Consider the following 19,312-nt stretch of genomic DNA (forward strand, 5'->3'; position numbering starts at 1 on the left):
TGGCACAGCGTCATGGCTTGCAGATTCCTGAGGACCAAGTGGCTCCTCACATATCCTCCTCCTCGGAGGGGGGAGGAGAGCGAAAACGAACATCCTGCAGAGGCCCATCAACCAGCGGCAGCATTACGCGAGAACATTGCTGCTTGGGATACAAGGAATGCACTCATCCTGGCCAGATTTGCTTAGCCTAGTCAATCAAACACTTTTGCCTCGCTGCTTCTTACCAGAGCTTTGACAATGGCCAAGAACCAGAGGATTCCTAGCACTCTGACCACCATACTGACAGTTGCAAGTATTCCTAAGGCCTCAATGTGGAAGTCCCAATAGCGAAATGACAGACGCCACAACTGCAACATTTGCCATCAGAGTTTTTATGTTCAATAACGACGTGATGGCATTTATACAATAAACACAAAATTGCACCCAAGTAACTACCCTTGTGACTATTTGTGCAGAATTTTCCTCTTACGCGTGCTCCTACGTGGTGCCTCCCCTGTGGCTTCAGCAGATGTGGAGGCCCTTTGCTCACTTTCTTGCTGCTCCTGTCTCGACACCTTTGTCGGGCGTCCTCTGGGGTTGCGAGCCTGTGAGGGCTCGTCGACAGTCTGCTGCTCCTACGGCTGTGCAGGGGTTGAGACATCTATCTCACTTGGGTGTGGACTCCGGTGGGGCTCTGACCGAGGGCTCTGCAGTGGCATGGAAGTGTGAGCGCTTGGAGCGGAGCCCCCACTTCTTTGAGATCTGCCACCAACCTCCCTCTCATGGGTCAGGTCCCCCTCAGAGCCTGCAAGTGGCTGGAGAGCACCTTGCTGCACATCAGGGGGGCCATGGGGACCCGTATCTGCACTGGCAGTCCTACTCAGAAGGACTTCCATGAAGGTCTGGTTTCTCTGTTCAATAGATGCCCATCGCTCCTCAAGAGATGTCATTCTATTTTGAACAATGACCATGTTTTCCATACCTTGGCGACTAAGCTCCTCCATGGCCATAGCCATCCTCTCCTCTGCGGTAGCCAGCCTTACCACAGAGGTAGCAATCCTTTCCACGGAGATAGCAATCCTTTCAATGGTGATACATTCATGCGCCAATGACTCCACAAAGGCTCTGCTCATGTTCGCTATGGACTCCTCCATTCGCTCCACACTCGCAGCGACCCTAGAGACAAAACCTGCCAGAGACTCCTGCATCTGTGTCTGGAGTTCCATCACCTCTGATCTTATGGATCGACCCAGAGGCAGAGGGTTGACATGCTGCTGAGCCGAGCTGGCAGAGTCCTGCGCACTCTGACTAGGACTCTCCACTCCTGTCCCTGTCTCCACAATCTGCTGATGCTCACTTGTGAGCTGTGATATACCAAGTGACAACACTACTCTATGTCCCGAAAGTCCCACCAAGGTGAGAGTGTCTGCGCTGGTGCTGGGTGCGCTGAATTCTGCTGGCGCTGCGCCCTCAGAGGTTGCAGCTTCCTCTGAGGAGTCTGGCTGCTCAGCCTCTTCTTCCTGGCTAAGAGGGACAGATGCTTGTGATGGTCCTGTGGGGGAGTAAAGAAAAGAGCCAGAGATGTGATGCAAAGGCTACATGCACATAGCTTTTTGCAGATGCTCATAAGTCCATCTGTTACAGCTTCACAATCATTATCAGCGACTCATGCAATGTCAAAGAGAGATGGGAAACTTTTCTGTCACCAGCTTGCTGTGTTGCACCCATCTGTCCGTCCCCCATGCGCGAATCATCCTCTATTCCCATAATTTCCAGGACGGCCTCCTCCCAGGGTGTCAGGTGGGCTATTGAGGCTGTCCTTCCTCCTGTCCTGGCTCACTCTCTCTTGTTGTGAGCTCTTTTCCTGCAATGAGGGAGACAAGTGGAGGTTGAGTGAGAATGAAGGAGTGAGTGTAGAGATTGCATAGCATAGATACTTAGAAGGAGACAAAGATGGAGTGAGGTTGCAAGACCAAAGGCCCTCCCTGTGTGTTGTCAGTTGTGTTCAAAGCATCAGAGTGATAGGGAGTGTGAGGGCTACATGGTGAAATAGTTATGTGAATGTGAGCATCGAGAGAGAGGGAATGGGTAAGGGTGCATGGATGTCAGTGTCAAGTGGGATGTGGAGGAAGAGATTGCTAAAGCTGAGTGCTGGTGATGAAAGGCAATGGGGATCAGATGGAGGGTGATGGGAAATTCAGACTCACTTTTCCAGTACGCTGAAGGTCATGAAATCTTTTTCTGCACTGTATCCAGGTTCTGCGGGTGACTCCCAAGGAGTTGACCTCCTCAGCCACCTGCAACCACACTGCCTTGGTCTGAGTGGGAGGCCTCTTCCTCCCTGATGAAGGGAAGAGCACCCCCCTGTTGGCCCTAGCCCCATCCACTAATGCCTGCAGTGCCACCTCGTCAAAGCGAGGAGCTGATCTGGCCCTCCCGCTTGTCATATTTGCTACAACTCCCTCATAATGCACAATCAAGAAGCTTGGCAGTCTGCAGAAGAAGCAAGGCTTGCTGTGGACCTTAAATGCAGCAGCAATGATGACGTCATCAGAGGGGACTTTCAGTTATGAAAAACCCATTTGCAAAGGCTTCTCACATGTTGGAAATCAATTGGCCAATTCAGTTAAAATTGCATCAATCTCCCACATCCATTTAGATTCGTGTGGGAAACACGAAATTCGGATAACACGATACCATCCTGCACCTGAGTTAAAATCTCCCCCCCCCCAATCTGCAGACTAGAAAAGGTGGTAGAATCCCATTCACACTGTGAAAAAGGGTATCATTACTTAAATCAAAAGGTACACAAAAGCTCTGCAAACTTGCCTCACAAACTCACTCATTTTCTAATGGTTGTCATTGCTGTTTTGATTAATGCCTCATGACTTGACCTCCAGTATGTTTGACAGGATAAATTATAGGCTCCTGGCTAGTTTAGTACCATTTCTCACTTAAGTGTTTCCTTATCTCTGTTATTATATAGGCCCATATGGAGCTGATTCAGCCACAAATTGATTATATGCTGTTAGTTAAACTGGCATCATCACTTTTATCAAAGGCCTAATTGTGTAATAGGGATCATCATTCAGCGTCACTTAAATATGCAGTGCATGTTTATTGGAAATGCTGTTCCTTAACTGTCTATAACCTGCAAGATAATCAACCAGTGCTTACTAGTAATCAGACAGGTATAGTTCTGGTACATTTCTTGGTGATGCTTGACTAACTAAAATCATTTTTTCCATAATGTAAGAACTCATTTGGCTCCAGTTTAATGAGTGCTTAGTTGTTATGTTTGATGACTTTTATGATAATGTTCAGCTTTTTTCATGAGGATTGTGTTTAATTGGATGAAAATCTGTAGCTGACCAGAAGTCTCTGGTGCAGCCAATACTATATGACCATAATGTGTATATCTTTTTTGTTTTAATATATACAGAATGTTATGTTCTATTTCAAATTTCAGTATCACAAGTTTATTGTTGATAAATTAAACATTATGGGGCAAAAATCTGGTTGCTTTGCACCTCCCTAAGAGGGTGCTAATGGGGTGCAAAGTAACTAGCGCTCGCGAAATTGACCAGACATTTTGCGGCAGTGCTAAACACTACAGCCACGATCACCTGCGCCCGCAGATCGTGACGTCAGTCAAGCGTGCAACGCCCCAGTAGTGCCCTGGACCAGATATTGAGTGACGCCTCCTGCCTTACCGCCTGCCGCTAGCAATGACAGGTTGAGGGGAATGTTTTGCAGTCGGGAAGGGACTGGGGAGCGCTATTTAAAGGTGACCGCTTCCTGCCTTTTTTTGTCGACGACATTTTTGCACCAGGCATTCTGAGAGAGAGAGAGAGAGAGAGAGAGAGAGACTTCTGGAGATATTCAACACTGTGTTGAGTTTTGGGTACTGAGCAGCACTTTGCAGGTTCATTTTGATTTGACCTTCCTTGCAGCGATTTAGAAGAGATTGTGGGGGCTGCACTCTGAGCTCTTTCCCTGGGCCTCTCCATTGTTCTTTCCAGCAGATTTAATGTACAGGTCTCTCGAGGCCAAGATTCAAGGCTGCAATGAGCAGGGTGTTGATGGAGAGCAAGATCGACCCTCCCCTTTAAGAACTGGCTGGCGCCAGTGTCTGTGTTCCATTGCTTACTGACATCACCTGAGCTTCACCAGCGCTCTGAGGTAATGCCTCGCTCCTCGGCGTTAGCGCCTTAAGAGAGGTGTGTAGCGCCTGATTTAGCACTCCAATCAGCTCCAGGGGCAATAGTAGCCAAGTTTGCAGTCGGAGGTGATAATTAGCGCCAGGCGCTAAACTTTGTGCCCGGCTGATAATTGCACCCCAAACGGGGTGATACCGAATTTCTCCCCCTGTATCTTTATTGGTTAGTTGATTAATATTTATGTGAAAGTTGTGAAAAATAGAACTTCGTCCACCACATTTGATGGCCAAGAAATTCATGGGGACTTGGTTGAGTTTGTTTTCCAGTGCAGAGGTCTCAGGAAATTATGGCATAAGTGAATCATGCCCCTATTCGCACTGTGCAAAAATTCCCTGGGACTTTTGTGCCATTCTGTAAATCTGCTCGCTGAAACCTTGCATTATGTAGTATGGTCACTTTGTAGCCCCCAGTCCATGGTGCTTTCCAAAGTCCTCTTAAATGTATCTTAAAAATCCATAACGTAGGTACTTCAAGCTCCATCTCACCCCAGTGACTTGAACATACGGTACAGACAAGTGAACTAAAGAAGCAGCCAATCACTTGTGTATTTATCACAGCCGAAGAGGCTACCAAGCACAGAGCTGTCAGTCAAGCTAGTTTCAAAGACATAATGGGGCATCGTGAAGATGATGTCATTTGAGGAACACAGCAGTTCATTTAGGCCGCACGTAACCCAGGAACTGCTAAATGTTGGAGATATTACATCACCTGCCGCTTAGATGATTAAATATTAGATCAAATGATCTGGTCTGCGTTCTCGCAGACAGCCTGACTCCATTCTAAAGTCTCCCATTTTATGAGGGAATTCTGCTTCCAGTTTAACTCTAATTACATTTCTCTCTATACTTAAAATTGTGGTATTGTATTTTTTCTTTATCATTTGCAGCAGGATGGAGCTGAGCTTCTGTTACAATTGACCATTGCTTAAACTCACTGCAACACTACCTAGATATATTTCTTAAGGCTAAAGGGATCAAGGGATATGGGGAGAAGGCAGGGACAGGGTACTGAATTTGGATGATCAGCCATGATCTCATTGAATGGCGGAGCAGGCTCGAGGGGCCGAATGGCCTACTCCTGCTCCTATCTTCTATGTTTCTATGAATCTAAAGACAAAAAAAGGGGGAAAAACTGCAAATACTGGAAGTCTGAAATAAAATCAGAGCAGGTGCTGGCATTTAAGAAAAAAAACCTTTTGAGCCAAGACCTTTCATTTTGATGAAGGGTTGATGGGCCTGCACTGATTTTTCAGCAGTTTATGTTTTACTAATGAAAGCATTACTGTATTGGTTTTTGCTATTGGATCTGTGAAATACAGAGCCATCATCCTGAACAGCAAGTAGCAAAAACAGCTGCTTTGCGTGAACGTCTACCTCCAATAAATCAAAAATAGAAAATGCAACAACTGCGACTCTGTATGAACACTTGAAAGCACAATCAAAACATGTTTCTGCTTCAAATTTTCAAAAAATATTTTCTAAATCTTGTACAAATTCTTCTCACTCAGACTCCCACTTTTCCTAGTCATGCATTACAAGGGTCTAATCCTCATTGACACATCAAGGAATTTCTTACACTCCAGGCGCTATTAACCTACATCATATATATCTGATATATTTAGCACAAATGGGTACACATGAGTAGAAATTGTATATTTTCTCCATTCACTAAGTTTAGAGAAAAACAAGACATGACTATAAAGCTGCTTTATACTCCCACTACGCTGTTGCTAAAAATAGCAAACAGTGGAAAATGTATCTCATATTGTGCGCTTGGACTCCACCTACTCCTCCACAGTCTCATACAAAACTTTTCCAAACTCCTGTGTTCTAAAAATGAACATCCAGCTTTTGAATCTCTTATAAATCATCGTATTCTTTAAATTACTGACACAATGGCCGGAATTTTAATTTGGAGGCTGGTAGGGAACAGGGCGGCTGCAACCCAGGAGAACAGGATTTCCCTCCGGTTCCGAGTTATTCCATGTGGATTCCAACTGAATTTCCACCCTTCATGTTTTGGATCCACCCAGGATTACAAATATCTCCTCGATATTCAGTGTTCCTCGAACTACTGCTCTCGCCGCATCTTGAGATCCACGCTCAACGTCATGCGCCGCCACATGAACGCTCTCGACCTCTCTCTTCAGCAGCACCGATGCACTCTATCTCAAAGCTGTCCAGGTCCACAGTTCCATTTCATCCTTCGACTCATCCGACGCTTCAACAAAAAACTTTTTTTCTTCCTTTCTGATGTCAAGGATCGCAAGCTTCATCAACTCTTGGACATCAACGCTCCTCCAGAACCTTCTTCCCCGTCACTTTCCTCTGATCCCATCCCTTCATCCAATCTCACCCCCTGCTGTATTTTCACAATCCGTTCTGACCTTCCCTTCTCTGACCCTGAATGATCAGTCCTCAGCAAAGGTCTGAGCTTTATCCCCTTATGTCCCCATCTCAATGAATTTCGAGCTCGGCACGATGCTGAGCTCTTTTTCCGTCGCCTTCGTCTCCATGCCCACTTCTTTGGCCAGGAGTCTTCCCCCTGCACAGCTGACCCTTTCTCCTGCTTTCTAAATTCTCGTTCTACTTTGACCCCTCCCTCTGGCCTCTTACCCTCTCTAGATCTTTTCATTGCTAACTGCCGACGTGATATCGGCTGTCTCAATTTCTCTGCTCCCCTCTCTCACTGCAACCTACCTCCCTCTGAACTTGCAGCACTCCGTTCTCTCTGATCCAACCCTAACATTATCATTAAACCTGCTGATAAGGGTGGTGCTGTTGTTTGGCGAACTGACCTCTACCTAGTGGAAGCTGAACTCCAACTCTCCAACACCTACTCCTACCTCCGCCTGGACCATGACCCCACTAGCAAACATCAAGCCATTGTTTCCAAGACTGTCACTGACCTCATCTCCTCTGGAGATCTTCCCTCCATGGCTGCCAACCTCATAGTCCCCCAACCCCGCACAGCCCGCTTCTACCTCCTTCCTAAGATCCACAAACAGGACTGCCCCGGTAGACCCATTGTTTCAGCCTGTTCTTGCTCCATGGAACTTATCTCTTCCTATCTCGACTCTATTTTTTCTCCCCTTGTCCAGTCTCTTCCCACCTACATTCACGACTCTTCTGACGCCCTCCGTCACTTTAACAGTTTCCAGCTTCCTGGCCCCAACCGTCTCCTTTTCACTATGGACATCCAATCCCTCTACACCTCCATCCCCCACCAGGACAGCCTGAGGGCGCTCCGCATCTTCCTTCAACAGAGGCTCAACCAGTCCCCATCCACCACCACCCTCCTCCGCCTGGCTGAACTTGTTCTCACATTGAACAACCTCTCCTCTGACTCCACGCACTTCCTCCAAATTAATGGTGTTGCTATGGGAACCTGCATGGGCCCTAGCTATGCCTGCCTGTTCATGGGATATGTGGAACATTCTTTGTTCCAGTCCTACTCAGGTCCCCTCCCTCACCTCTTTTTCCGGTACAGCGATGATTGTATCGGTGCCGTTTCCTGCTCTCGCCCTGAACTAGATAAGTTCACTTTACTTCCAATTTCCACCCTTACCTCACCTTCACATGGTCCATCTCCGACTCTTCCCTTCCCTTCCTTGACTTCTCTGTCTCCATTTCTGGCGATCGGCTTTTGATAAACATCCACTACAAGCCCACTGACTCCCACAGCTACCTGGACTACACTTCCTCCCACCCCGCTTCCTGTAAGGACTCTATCCCATTCTCCCAGTTTCTCCGTCTCCGTCGCGTCTGTTCTGATGATGCCACCTTCCATACCAGTGCTTCCGACATGTCTTCCCTTTTCCTCAACCGAGGATTCCCCATTACTGTTTTTGACACGGCCCTTGACCATGTCCATTCCATTTCCCGCACTTCTGCTCTCACCCCTTCCCCTCCCTCCCAGAACCACGATAGGGTTCCCCCGTCCTCACCTTTCACCCCACCAGCCTCCACATTCAACGGATCATCCTCCACCAGTTCCGCCACCTCCAAAGTGATCCCACCCCCAAACACATCTTCCCCTCACCTCCCCTTTCAGCATTCCAAAGGGACCACTCCCTCCGCGACACCCTGGTCGACTCCTCAATCACCCCTAACAGCCCTTCTCCTTCGCCTGGCACCTTTCCGTGCAAGCGCAGGAGATGCAACACATGCCCTTTTACCTCCTCCCTTCCCACTGTCTAGGGCCCCAAACACCCCTTCCAGGTGAAACAGCAATTTACTTGTACTTCTTGCATTTTAATATACTGTATTCGCTGCTCACGATGCGGTCTCCTCTACATTGGGGAGACCAAACGCAGATTGGGCGACTGCTTTGCGGAACACCTCCGTTCAGTCCGTAAGGGTGACCCTGAGCTTCCGGTCGCCTGTCAGTTTAGTTCTCCGCTTCACTCCCACTCTGATCTCTCTGTCCTCGGCCTATTACATTGTTCCAATGAAGCTCAACGTAAGCTCGAGGAACAGCACCTCATCTTTTGATTAGGCACTTTACAGCCTTCTGGACTCAACATTGAGTTCAACAATTTCAGATAATTATCCCTGCCCCCATTTTTCATGCTGTATGATTTTTGCCATTCCCATTTACAACATTTTATCTTTCTTGCCTCTTACAAAAGTACAGTATGTTCTTTCAATTCCTTCCTCCCCTCCTAAACCCCCTCCCCCCGTCTCTGCTTAATATCTGTTACATATCCAGCTTTTTCCAGTTCTGATCAAGGGTCCCAGACCTGAAACGTTAACTCTGTTTCTCTCTCCATGGATGCTGCCTGGCCTGCTGAGTATTTCCAGCATTTTCTGTTGTTATTTCAGATTTCCAGCATCTGCAGTATTTTGCTATTGTATTAGGTTTCCCTCAGACCCTGCCAAATTTAATGGCAGGGCCTGATTAACATTTTGAATCTCTGTTTCCTGCCTGCAGCCAGCCAGGAGGAAAGGCTGGCTGTCTGGTGGGTGGATAGGCCTGTGGCATGAGGCCACAGAGAGGAGGGAGGGAGGGATCGTGGGTGGGGAGGGGGATGGTTGGAAGGCCGGAGGAGGAGGTCGGAAGGCCAGAAAGGAAATCGAAGGCTGGAGGGAGCTGGGGATCGGAAGGCCGGGGGGGGGGGGGGGGGTGGATCGGAGGTCTTGTGGTGGGAGGGTCGGATGCCTCGGGAGGAGATTGGAAGGGTGGGGGTGTGTCCGATCACAGGGGTTGGCGAGGCAGGATCGCTGGATCCAGCAGGTAAGTGGAAAGGCGTTTAGCTGCTGGATCCAGCAGTCCTCGCCTCCTTTAGCTGCTGGGTTCCCCAAGGCCTGGGAAACGTGTCCGCCCACAGTTAAATTTAAAATGGTGGATCACCATGAGGCACACAGCCTCATTATAATATTTAAAGTGCCAACCCACCTCCTGGGAGCGAGTTGGCTGCGCGCCCCCATCCCGCTTCTGTTAAAACCGGAAGTGGGTGGGTTTGAGGTCAGGATTCAGATTTTTAACTCTTTAATCTTCCACCCGATCCCAACACACCCATTTTTGGGGTTTAAAATTCCCCCAATCAGTTCCTAATGTCGCATACCTGCTGCTTGGAAGTTGATGTGATCAACCTGAGCTCCAACTGATATAGTCCCAGACCCCAAATCCCTGATGAAGCCAGTTACAGTTTATTTAATGGTTGTTTCTAGTTTACCTAAGCCTTGGCAACAGAGCCACAGGCGCGCTGTCTGCTAACTTGTTTGCAATTAGCTTTAAATATAATGCTACATTGGTGCATGATACTATTGATATGACCTTAAGCAAAGAAACAGATAAACAAGATTCTCACCATTTTAAGAGAAACAATGTGATAGTAAGTGTATGCACATTGCATATTCCAATACACAACACAAGTTAATACAAGTCAGATGCTATGGGAAAAGATTCAAATTTGAAAGCTAATTGAACAGGAATGAGGTATTTGACCTATGTGCTACTTTATGCTGGCAGCAGTAGTGAGCATAAAATGATAACCTAATTGAAAGTGTAAAGATGCCCATGTTGTTCTGAAACTGAACTTTCTATAATTGTGAAACGATTTCAAGTACAGGACACAATGTTCTGTACAAAAACGACATTAACAATTTTTACAATTAATCCATCCAATTGAAGAAGCTTGAAAGCACTGCTCATAATGTCTTCCAGAATCAGTTTGCTAATCAGCATGAAATGAAGTAAAGTCCAGGGTCCACATTGTCCTTCTGCACTTGGCCTGAATAAAATGTGCTACTTTGGCATCTGCAGCAGGCTTTTCACATTTCCAGTGCATGTTCAGTCCCGGGTCATTAATCAAGTAATGTCCTTCATGTTTTCACCGATGACCGTCTTCATCCAAGTCTACTGAAGCCAACCTGAGACAACGATTTTGCTGCTTTTATATTACTTTTTGGCTGCCGCCTCCTGTAGAATGGGTTTGCCAGCTGAATTTTTTTTAGATTGGTGGCAGGAAAAATACATTTTTCACTGGCTGTTTTATTAGATAAGGTAAATGCTGTGATGCAGACTGCACATTTCTGGGGTGACATCATGTTTCATCATAATGTTACCATGCATGATCTTTTCCCATTGCGTTTGTTGTGATGTTTGATGCAACATTATGACTGCCACGGTATGCACAGAATGTTGGGCCCCCACAGTGCAACTTGTTTACAGGAAGACCAAGTGCACATTACAAAATAAATGCAGGAAAGTTTCTCAGTTAGCATGTTCTCCCGAGACGCAAGCTGCAATATACTAGCAGCTTCATTTCAGAGCACAATAAGGATGTTCAAGAGGATGTTAAATCCGATAGAGGAGAACCTAACAGCCACCAAAGGCATTCCCTTAAGAACCAGTTGCACAGTAAACAGCTGAACAACAGGAAGGACCTCTTGTTTTAACCACTGGAGGATCTTTGCTGGTTCATGCTATGCAATTCAGAACATCTGCAATAAGAGACAAGTGTCAAATACTGGCCATTCCAACACCTTTTCAGAACTTGCTGTAGGAGTGCTTGCTTGCGTCGCTAATATATTGACAATGTCCATGAAGGCTTGGATATTCTTAGATACACAGCAGCATGTTTACTTTGCATAATATTATGCAATTGTCTTGGGTATACCTCTGTTTTGGTGCAACAGGTTTTCTCTCTAGTATTAATGGAAATCCAGCAACTCTCCTCCCAAAAAAATGTTGCTCTTTAGAGCTTCCTTGTGTTGTCTGGATTGTGAGTGGTCATTGGTTTCTGCCTCCAGTATCTAATTCTTCTGTAGCTGAGGTGCTTCTTAATTCACTATATCACCATATGGACAATCTTTCTGGTGATGGGTCTCCCCAATCTTGTAGGTAGCACTTTGTAAACCTGTGAATAAAACAGTTACATAGGTGTAAGATTCTCAAAATTCACAGGTCCCCCCCCAAAACTCGGAGAAAACCCCTAAAGAAAAGGACTTTGGACTCTTTTCTAACCATTTCAGGGTGATAAAATATTGGGCCTAACGGAGGGAGATTCAAGGTCAAAAACCAAGATTTGACATTTTTAAAGGCATGTTTGGGCTTGTAAGAAAGAAAAGGCTGTAACAAGAAATGGGATCAACCTCTGTAAAGACAGTTTGGATATTGGAGTTAATCAGTTAATCAAGCTGTCTGGGGAACTATCTAAACATCACTCAGCCCCTATCAGACAATTTACATTCTAACAGTAGACCCACGGAAGAACAGCCACACCCAAAATACAGGACCCATCCAAAAACATGCATAAAGCAAATCACTTCGCCAACCTACGAAGAATCTCAGGCCCCACAGGAAACTCAAAGCCTGAGGACAGTTCACTACAATCAAGTAAGAGTTCAGTAGCTCATGAAACCACTTCACACATTCTTTAAACTTCAACAGCTCATGGAACCATCCCGAAACCACTTTAAACAACCTAATATTAATGAGCCTGCCAAAATCTAACAATAAACTGGGATTGATTTGGCACGCAGATTAGGAGGCCTCAATTAGTATAATTGAAGGCCTGTTTTCTCGAAGTTCAGAGTACAGCAAGGTGGGAGTTCAAGAATTACAGAGGAGTTCCAAGTTCAGTAGAGTTCAAGCATCTCAAAGGAAGAAGAAGAAGAAGAAGCCGCCATCGGACACCTCGCGGCAACAAGGGCCTTATGAAACAACCAACCGAACATTACCATCAGCCAACTGGGTAATATTGGGCCACTGCGACCAAAGAAAACCAACTCGGAAGAAAACCGAAGATTTGCAAGTTTTTCCACTCTACAAACTATTCCTGACTTACCCCTGGGCAAGATTTTACTCAAAGAGACTCTAAGCCCTATTTCTAACAGAAGAAAATTTGGTACTCACCTGATAAATCCAATACGCTTCCTACCGCATCAGCGGACTCGCAAAGACTGACCAGATATGCAGGTGAAGCCCTCTACCGCGTCCGGGGTATGGCAGGCCCCAACCAACATATCCAGTGAACCCCGAAACCACGAACCAGCCCAACTGTCAAGGATTCATTTGGTGAGCATTATCCCTGGTCCTTTAGAGTCCAACTTAGCTAGTAAGGTGGGATTGGGAGGGGTGAGGTATTTTTCTACTGTAATTCCCTCGTGTGTATCGAAGTGTTCCCCATTTTAGATTATTGTGTTGTATTTTCTTTCTCAAATAAAGATCAAAGTTTTCTTACACCAAAACCAGTTGTCTGCTGCACTTTTGTCACAACCCCCAAATAAGTCCAAGGTCTAGAACCAAGGGAGTGGGAGCGATTCAAACCACTCATAAGTCAGAGGTGAAGCTGACCCCAAACACCACCCCCTACAAGGGCTGGATTTTACCAGCTCTGAGGCCATTCAGGGGAAAATAGCATCAGGTCGTCAGATGCCGCTGGGGGCAGGACTAGAACCCGGAAACCGGCAGTCCCGCCCCCAACGTGCCTCCTCAGGTAAGATCCTGGCCATATTTTCAGAGTGCCGATTGTGCTAATAAAAATCAGACACTCATGAATCAATTGGTACCTTGTTTATCACTTTATTGAGTGAAATTGTGCTGTGTGATATTAGCATATGGAAGAATTACTGCATTTATTTTAAATGTTTTAATATTTTTTAAATAATGGAGACAGAAGTTTCATGTTAATATAAAAATGTATTGATATGCTAATCACAGTGCATTTTGCTCTGTATGACTGCTGTACATCTTATAGAATTAGTAAGGCTGTGATGTTCCAAACATAGAGTAGAAAAACACTTTTTTTGTAATATTTTCTAATGAATAGTATAAAAAGTTGCAGGGAAGGAGGCTTTATTTATCTTGCCCTTATAAAGCAAAGATATATTTAACGTGCACACTTGCCCCTCCATGCCACTTTTCAATCCAAAGACAATAGATTTTTGAACTCTTCAATATGCTGCCTGTATACTCCTTCTGGGTGCAACTATTTTACTTTATGAAATGCTCAATCATATATAGTTTCCTTTATCCTGTGAATCCTGCTAGTATATAACTGAATGATCACTTTGTTGCATTGAATCACATTACATTGGAAACTTGCTTGGCCTCTGGAAGGTGTTGGTAAATGGACAAAGCTCTGACTAGGGGCAGTACTAGTGGTAGTCCACAATGCCTGTTCTTGGTTTCCTTCTATGTGACCCATAAATGATAAGGAAGAGGACATTTCTAGTAGTAATAACATAAAATTTACTGATGAAATCCAGTTATGTGGTCATATGGCAAGTGTGAAGCAGCCTGATTACATTGTAAAGAATGTGTACCAATTAAAAGCATGAACAAAGTTGGTTACATAATTGGCTGCCACCACCAGGAGATTGAATGGGTTGAGTAGAGACTAAGATAGGGCAAATTGTACCTTAGCAAAATACTGCAGATGCTGGAAATCCGAAATAACAACAGAAAATGCTGGAAAAACTCAGCAGGCCAGGCAACATCCGTGGAGAGAAATTAGAGTCGACGTTTCGGGTTGAAACCCTTTTTCAAAACTGGAAAGGAAATGAAATAGATCGAAGGCAGGGCTGCGATTGAACAAAAGAAGTAAAGGGACATTAAGAGGTATAGACATTAAGAATACCTCTTAATGTCCCTTTACTTCTTTTGTTCTATCACAGCCCTGCCTTCGATCTATTTCATTTACTTTCCAGTTTTGAAAAAGGGTTTCAACCCGAAACGTCAACTCTAATTTCTCTCCACGGATGTTGCCTGGCCTGCTGAGTTTTTCCAGCATTTTCTGTTGTTATTTCAAATTGTACCTTGTTTGATGTTTCAAATCAATGCTACAAAGCTCTTTGCTTTATTGTGAATAGACACATTGGAAACACAAGCAAGTACGACATTCAAAATGAGGAAATACTTAATTCAAGTGGCTTTTTCTTAATACAAAATGTTATGCTTAACCATTATTTAAAGACTTGTATGATCTGTTAGCACAGTTAACAAGTTAGAAGTTTTCTACAGATACAAGAGATCCAACATGCTGCAGCTACAGTTTGTTTCTTAGACAATTTAATAGCAATGCCAAGTCTACTAATTCTACTTTTAGATAAGTGAAAATACTTAGACTTTCCTGTCCAAAAACACATCCAGGATGTGGTCATTCATTGGAATAGTTTTCTGTGAATGCGTGGGAGGTTGAAGGAAGTAAAGGAGACCTGTATTTATTTCTAGGGCCAAGTAGTGCCAGATGTTGGAACAATGGGGCACAACAACTTTGACAAGCAATGGTTCCTAATGTTAGTGAGCCATCATGGCCTTCATTGTGGAAAAATACAGTTTTAGACATATAAAGACTTATATGTCATAATGATTACTGAATCACAGTCGAGTTATGAATCACTTCGCCGTTTTGTACAAACAAGTTAATGCAATCAACTATTACATTTGTGTAATATTCTGTACTTATCCTCCATACCAAGAGGGCTAGGACTTTTGTAATCAGTGTTTCCATCAATGTGCAGATGTCTGATTACATGATAACTTAATATATCTTTGCTGGGTAAAAAACACATAAATTCAATCTTGACCCATATCCAATGGTGTAATAGTGCTGTAAACTGAAATGTTCATCTTCAGGATCATCTTCATAATGCCAGAACTCTTTAGAGAGAGTAGATCTGCATGGAGCATGACCACAAGGGGAGTCCCGCAGGGCTCTGTGTTCCTGATCATTATCTTCATTAATGATTTGGATAAGCTCATTAATAGAACCATGCAAAAATTTGAAGATAACACAAAGATGCGCACAGACGTAGAGACTTTAGAAAACATAAATAGGTTGCTGGATGATTTAGATAAGTTAGGAGAATGTGCCCATATATGGGAAATATCCTTCAATGTGGATGAGTGCAGTGTTATCTATTTGGGTCTGGGAAACTGCAAGCATGTATACATGATGTTGGATTACCTGTTAAAGATTGCAGAATAGGAGAAAGACCTGGGCATTATAACTGATAAATCATTAAAGGTCCACAAACAGTGTGAATAGGCCATTGGGTTGTATTGATGAGACAATACTTTATAAAACTAAGAATACTAAATCTAGGCGGTAAAAGGCCTTGCTATAACTGCATATGGCGTTCTATGTCCAATTTTGATCTCCACACATGACAGGGGCTAATGGGACCCTGTAGAAGGCACAGAGGAGGGCAACTGAAATTATCCTGGCAGTGTTCGTCTGAGGGGACCGAGTGTAACATATCAAAGTTTGCAGATGATACTAAGATGGGAGGGAAAGTAGTGAGTGAGGAGGACATAAAAAACCTGCAAGGGGACATAGACAGGCTAAGTAAGTGGGCAGAGATTTGGCAGATGGAATACAATACTGGAAAGTGTGAGGTTATGCACTTTGGCAGGAAAAATCGTAGAGCAAGTTATTATCTTAATGGCAAGAAACTGGAAAGTACTGAAGTACAAAGGGATCTGGGGGTCCTGGTGCACGAAACTCAAAAGGTTAGTATGCAGGTGCAGCAAGTGATTAAGAAGGCCAATGGAATGTTGGCTTTCATTGCTAGGGGGATAGAATATAAAAATAGGGAGGTATTGCTTCAGTTGTACAAGGTATTGGTGAGACCGCACCTGGAATACTGCGTACAGTTTTGGTGTCCATACTTAAGAAAGGACATACTTGCTCTCGAGTCAGTACAAAGAAGGTTCACTCGGTTAATCCCGGGGATGAGGGGTGGACATATGAGGAGAGGTTGAGTAGATTGGGACTCTACTCATTGGAGTTCAGAAGAATGAGAGGCGATCTTATTGAAACATATAAGATTATGAAGGGGTTGGATCGGGTGGATGCGGGGAGGATGTTCCCGATGATGGGTGAAACTAGAACTAGGGGGCATAGTCTTAGAATAAGGGGCTGCTCTTTCAAAACTGAGATGAGGCGGAACTACTTCACTCAGAGGGTGGTAGGTCCATGGAATATGCTGCCCCAAAAAGCTGTAGAAGCTACATCATTACATAAATTTAAAACAGAAATAGACAGTTTCCTAGAAGTAAAGGGAATTAAGGGTTACGGGGAGCCGGCAGGAATTTGGACATAAGACTAGGTTCGGATCGGTCATGGCCCTATGGGTAGCGGAGCGGGCCCAGGGGCTGTGTAGCCTGATCCTGCTCCTATTTCGTGTGTCTAATTCTGTTAGATTCAGGAGATGGTTCTGTGATAGTGGATTGGCGGTTAGGATCAGATCAGCCATGATCTTATTGAATGGCGGAGCAGGCTCGAGGGGCCGATTGGCCTACTCCTGCTCCTATTTCTTATGTTCTTATTCCACCTTTGAAACTGACCACAACTTCGGGATTTGGCGCATGCGCAGGCATATGCAGAAATCCTGAAGTCGCGGTCTGTCAATGACAGCTCTGAAACTGGCTGCACTGTGTGACCCCCCCCCCCCACCCCCACAGAGCTGGCAATCAGTGAAATCTCGTAAATCATTGAAACTGACGAAAACTTCAGTTCTTCCGCAGTAATTACGCTCTTAAATACCCCACTAAAAGTTAGACCCAAAGGGATTAGGTGTAACTAAGTGTATTGACTGCTAAACAAATATTAAGGGCCTGGAAAATTAATTTTAATTTTGTGCCGTGTGAATTTTGTCCATTTTAATAAAAATTGAAAATTTTAAGAAACTTTTCCAAAAAAATTAAAAAAAAATTTTTTTTTTTAAGTTTGTCCATCTTTATTTCAGGTTTGCCTTTTCCCATGTGAGAACCCCAACCTTTCTTTCACTCTCTCTAACGAATTAAAAAAGTTTAGAATTTTAAGAGCTTACTCACTTCCTTGTTCGTGGTCTGTGAGAATTCTGCCTTTTGATTGTCTGCTTAGACAGCCTGTTGATGTCACAGCAGGTCGAACAAGGGGATCCCCACTACAGCCCATTGAATTGAATTGTAGGCCAGAAAACTCAAAGCTCTCGACACAGATTGCGAGATCCTTGTGCGGAGCGGACTTCGGGGCCAGCAGCGAGCACCTTCGCTTCGCTGCCGACCACAAATTCAGGGCCAGTATAATTGAGGAGAAGTTTATTAATTGTTTGATAGTTAATTTAATGTTAATACAGCAGAGAATTTTCACATGGAGTTAATTTGACATTAATTTCAACAAAAATTACATTTATTCTGCAGTAAATAACTCTTGACATGGGTGGGAATTTTTGATAAATGTTCTTGCCCTTTTAGTTAATTATCACCTTTAAACCTTCACACAGCTTTAGAAAGTCAGCTTGGAGATTCTTTAAGGAAGCCAGAAAGAGAATAAACATTACTGTTGTAAAACCATCCCCTTCTCTTTCAGCATTCCGTAGGGACCACTCCCTCCGAGACACCCTAGTCCACTCCTCTATCACCCCCTTCCCCATCGTCTGGCACCTTCCCGTGCAAGCGCCCTTATACCTCCCCCCTCCCCACTGTCCAGGACCCCAAACACCCCTTCCAGGTGAAACAGCGATTTTGTTCTGGACTTTATGTGGACATTATGGACATTTTACATGCAGATAGCACCCTCTGGTGGTAGCTATCATATTGCAGTGACATTCTGGACATTTTTACATGCAGTAGCACCCTCTAGTGGTGGTTATTGTGTTAGCAGTGTGCTTGTGTGAAACAGAGGTCATTTGACCTTTGTTCCTTTCTTCCTGTGAGAGGTCATTTGACCTTCGTACCTTTCTTCCTGTGTAACCCAGGAAGTAGAATCCCAGGAAGTAGAATTCCAGGAAGAACCTGGCAGTAATGGAGGATTCCATAAGGGATTCACAATCCAATGTAATCTGATTTCATATGTTAGGCCAAGCGCAATATCTGTGAGTATCTTTGTTTCTTAGCATAATAGCAACGTTGTCAGAGTAGTATTTTGATAACACTATGTTTATAAAAGGTTAATATTTGATAGTTACAGAAGTGAGTCCAAATGTTAGTTAGTTATACAATTAATCTATTCTACTGTTGTAAATATGTTTATATCTTATGTACTATCGAATGTATAGTACTCAGTTTATGTACAAAACATACTTTATCTTTGTTTACAGTTTCACAAATTTGTTCAAGTAAAGGCTTCAACCAGCAAACAGCTTCACGAAGAATTATTTTGAATAGAGTGTTTAACTTGCTGGATAACTAGATAGGAGCACGTCTAGCGCGGCCAGTACAGTGAAAAGATAGCAATACGGCTAGCTGTGAAGAGCGGAGCCACAGGAACTCAGAGTGAGACCACACCTACCTCACATCAACATGTCAGAAGATAATAACGAAAATGCTTTGCAGCAAGTAGAAGACCGTAAACAAGCAGACGAAACTGTAGAACGTGACAATCGGTCTATAAGCGCCGGTTACTACAGATCGCAAGTTGGTTCACGGTCATCGGGTGGTTCTAGAGTAAGCATAGCCATTGCCAAAGCACGGGCTAAGCTAGTAGCAGCTCAAGCCAGAGCTGCGCATGCGGACAGTGAAATAGAAATAAAACTAAGACAGGCCCGTCTCCAAGCTGAACTCCAGGCTGAACAGGCCCGACACTAAGCTGACCTGGCCCGTCACCAGGTTGAATGACAAGCTGAACAGGCCCGTCTCCAAGCCACATTAGATGCTCTGCAGCAACAAAAAGAGACAGA

General features: G+C 44.5%; 1 pseudogene; it reads left to right on the forward strand.

Moving 5' to 3' along the window:
- The first annotated feature begins 4,825 nt into the window (after window positions 1-4,825).
- On the forward strand, window positions 4,826-9,184 carry LOC147111802 (uncharacterized; annotated as a pseudogene).
- Window positions 9,185-19,312: the final 10,128 nt, after the last annotated feature.

Source organism: Somniosus microcephalus, chromosome 10 (genome assembly GCF_052327205.1).
Source record: "Somniosus microcephalus isolate GS21.2 chromosome 10, FLI_Smic_1.0, whole genome shotgun sequence".
NCBI lineage: Eukaryota > Metazoa > Chordata > Chondrichthyes > Squaliformes > Somniosidae > Somniosus > Somniosus microcephalus.